The sequence below is a fragment of the Myotis davidii genome, unplaced genomic scaffold, assembly GCF_000327345.1.
Source record: "Myotis davidii unplaced genomic scaffold, ASM32734v1 scaffold118, whole genome shotgun sequence".
NCBI classification, from domain to species: Eukaryota; Metazoa; Chordata; class Mammalia; order Chiroptera; family Vespertilionidae; genus Myotis; species Myotis davidii.
Genome location: NW_006290441.1, coordinates 3,401,060 through 3,405,287, shown reverse-complemented (window position 1 = coordinate 3,405,287; position 4,228 = coordinate 3,401,060).

Below are 4,228 nucleotides of genomic sequence, written 5' to 3'. Positions count from 1 at the left end.
CACATAGGCATGAGCCTCCCTGGTTTATCAAGTGTGTATGTGAACCTTATCTCATTTAATCTTGATAACAATCCAGCCGGTTAGATGTGGTTATTCTCATCGTAAAGATGAGAAGGTATAAAGGCAAATCAGTCTCAACATTGGGTGGCCATGGTTTTGTGATCCATGGACATATTAGACCTGCAGAGTTTAGCAGGATGGTAAAGGTGGCAGCCAGTCCAATAGCACCTGGCCCACTGGGGTACCCATGCCCTTTTCTCTACTATTTTTTCCTAACTCCTTCCTATCTTCCTAACGCCACTGATCAAGAGTTCTTAGGAGACACTCTCCAGGGGTGGGCAAACTTTTTGACTTGAGGGCCACAATGGGTTCTTAAACTGGACCAGAGGGCCGGAACAAAAGCATGGATGGAGTGTTTGTGTGAACTAATATAAATTCAAAGTAAACATCATTACATAAAAGGGTACGGTCTTTTTTCTTTTTTTAGTTTTATTCATTTCAAATGGGCCGGATCCGGCCCGCGGGCCGTAGTTTGCCCACGGCTGCTCTAGGCCCTAGAGATAGAGCTAAACAACTGCCTTGACTTCCTGGCTACTTGGGGACAGCTCTGCCTTAGATGGGATGCTGCTTGGAGGGCCCCGTACTTGCTGAGAAGCCCTGCATGGCTTGGGTCAATCCCCCATCAGCCTCCCCTAGCTGCATCACCCAGCTCTGCCTTCTGCTCAAAGAAGGCCAGCCTGTCCGACCACGGCCACTTCCCAACCTCAGCAGCCTGTGCCAGCAGCCCAACTGCACCGAGCCGGAACCTCATGTCTCCGCCCATGACCACAGAGGGTCGGCCACCGATGCTGGAAATCATTCATTGGTTCCAAGGAAGAAAGACCAGAATAGAACTCCTGGTCCTGCTGGGGGGCTCCTTAAATAGAAGCAGGTAGGCAGCTGCTGGGTTTGACTCTGGGACGCCATGTGGGGTGGGGAATCCATTCTCTGGAGGAATGAGAGGCAGGCTGTGGGCCTAGGAACATGCACATTTCTATGTGCTAAAAGCATCTTCATGGGACATGTTGAGAGAGAGAGAGAGAGAGAGAGAGAGAGTGCGCAAGAAAGAAAAGCAGCTCTTGTAGCCACAGAGGCCAAGTGACTGGCCAAGCCAGCATTATGGCCACCCCGGCATGCAAAGGGTGAAGCTTTTAGGCAGCAGCGGCCAGTGATCTCAGCTTCCCCCAGTCCTAATGCTCCTGAAAGGCTCTCTCCCACTCCCTGTAATTGGGCATCAGTAGTTAATGCAGTATTGACTGCATTACACGCTCCCGTGCCTCCCCTCGCTAATGCCAATTGCATCACCTTGTACAGTCACCGGCTTGCTTAGCCAATAGCCGTTAAAAGCAATCCAAATCATGAATCATATGGGAAACTTTTAGCAAGACACCGCCATCCAAGGAGACAATTTACAGTTGAGTTAATCTGGGTACATTAGTGAGACATGGATTCTGGACGACAGACCAATTTATGTTGTTTCCCTGTCCCCCCTTAGTGCTCCATGTGGGCAAGTGAATGGAAGAGCAGGGAACAGAGAGAAGCACCTGCTTCTTAACCCACGGCTCAGAGAGGGGGTGGAGGAGACCCATCTTTACAGACTCCCACCTTTGGGCAGGAAGGGGAAGCGGCCGTGCGTGCTGCTCGAGATTTGCGATGCTTCATCCCCAGCCGTGAGGCGGGGGCTGCTGCTCAGGCTGGCATGGTAGGTGCAGGTGGAGACCCTCCGAGTGCCAGGCCTGATCCCCACCCTGCCAGCCTTCCAAGGCCTTTCCCAGGCCTCAGGAGGCCGCAGTGCCCGCTGGGATCCACCTTCCTGTTGCCCTGCTGGGGTCTCCAGCATGGAACAGTGCCAGGGCCCATTCCCTGCCTCCACTCCAGGCCAGGGAAGTACTGGCCACACTCTGCCAGGAGAGGCCCCCAGGACCCTCTGTGGTCCAGAGCATGATGGGATATCCCAGGAGGTCCTGCAGCTCAGCACCCAAGCATAGCCAAGAGCCTGCCCTCATGGACCAGCTGTAGAGGCTGTGCGCACGGCGGTCATTAACAATTGAAGATTCGCTGTCTGGTCCTTCTCAGGCCAGCTCCACTCTCCTTGGGCATTTTTACTTATTAAAAATGCTCTAGGAATCATGTCTGGCTTTTGGTTCTACAGCCTGCTCGCTGCTTCCTGTGGTCACCCCAGCCTTCCCACTGGGTCTTTGCAGAGGCGGCTTACACCCAGACCCACCCTTCTCCAGTCTGCGCCTAGGGATACACCAGCACCCCCAAAAGGGTATCCTCAGCATCTTCTCCTGCCCATTCCCCCGCAATCCAAGGCTCTCATTGTTCTTGGGGTGGCCTGGACCCTCTGTTCTCTGCCCCTACTCACGGGCCTCTTCTCCACAAGCCTTAGGGCTAATTTGACTCCTGGGGCTCAGGACAGTAGCTCTCTGCACCCCTAGGACTTCAAGCCTCACCGGAAAGCCCACAGCCTGATGGCAGTCCAAGCGCAGGTGCCAGGGAAAGGGGGGCTATTTCTCCGGGAAAGTGGGAGCTGGGCTCCCTTTGCTGACAGGCAGACCCGACGGCATTTAGAAAGCCTGGACCCTGAGTTCCAGTAAAGTGGAAACGGCTAGGCCAAGAGCAAGCGTCCAAATGAAAGCAATTAATCTTAAAACCCGAAGTTTAACCGTTTGCAAAACAGATCTTTCCTCTCTGTGGTGGCCCTTCACTGCTCGACCTAATGGATTACTTTATTAATAATGCACTGTGCTTAAAAGCAAAAAAAAAAAAAAAAAAATTTTTTTCTGACGATTCAATACTTCAGAAAGTCTCTTAAACCCGTTGCTACGGCGAAGCGATTGATATTTTATTATCTTTCAGAAGTGCAACATGAAAGCCCAGCAGCCCAGCAGAGCAAGAGCTTTGGTCCGTGGCAGCTGGCAGACCCGACTTCAACCAGAGGAGCCCCGGCCTCTTCCGACAAGATGCTGTCAGGTGGAGAAAAGGCATTGGGGGTGGTTAATAAGAGCCCTGAGTCCCTGCTGCAGCCAGACAACGCTGCCCTTGGGGGCCAATGCTGCCACCCGGCCCAAATGGCCACCTGCTGAGAGGGCATAAGTGCTACGGAGAAAGTGGGCAGCAGGTGTAGAAGGGCAGGTGAGTGCATCCAGAGCCTCCCCCCCTCCCCAATGACAGGTGCCAGCTTCGGAGTTCCGTGGAACCAGGAGAGGCCAGACTCTAACAGGGAGTGGAGGGTGGATTTAGGAGCAGAAAGGTTACTTTTGGGGGACATTTCTGGGCAGGACAAGAATCCCGTGCTCCTCGGGACTCCGGCTGTCTGCAGGCTTCGTGCTGTAATGGGCCCCAGAGCTCACGGGCATCAATGCAAGTGGGCACCGTATTATTTAGACTGGACAAGGTGGGGCACTGAGGGCCACCACACGCTCCCTGCCACAGGTCTGGAGGAAACACACATGTCTGGGTGGGTGAAGTGCCCTGCAGGCTGGAGTCAGGACACTGGCTCAAATGACCTCCAGAGAGCCATTCCCACTCAGGACACATCTGAGAGCCTTTAGGATCACGAGCCCACGGCACTCTGGGTGCCTGGACAGAGAGCCACCTCCAAGAGGTCCATCTCCCTGCCTGAGGCCTCCCAAGTAGAGGGCCCCGTCTCCTGGATTTCTGGCCTGGACCTTAAGACATAGCCTGATTTCCACATGCTTCCCACAGTGAGAGTACCCCAGACACCAAGGGAGACCCCGGCACTGGCTTCTCTAAGACCCTCATGTTACCAAGAGGGAAAATGAAGTCTAGAGATCAGCATGACTGGTCTGAGATGACACAGGGAGTTAGAAACAAAAGGGGCTACATCAAGGCCTCCTCCCTCCCTGGGCGGCCAGGCCCGAGCCCTTCTTTTCGTCCCATATACAACTGTAGCAGTCCAGCCCTCTGATGGCCCTCACAGGGCTCCAGGGAAGGGGTCCCCAAAGAGAGAAGAGCATACAGGAGGTGGATGTCACACCCCAGCTAGACGCTGGCAAATGGATTCTTTTGGCCAGAAGCATTGAGTTCCCTCTTCATCTCTTACTACACACAAACTGAGAATCAGCCTTCATGGGCTTACTGGCCACAGGGCTCCCCCACATACCACCCTGAGGACAGACACTTTAATTGCCCCTCCCAGCTGGGGACCTCAGAAGGTCAAGGG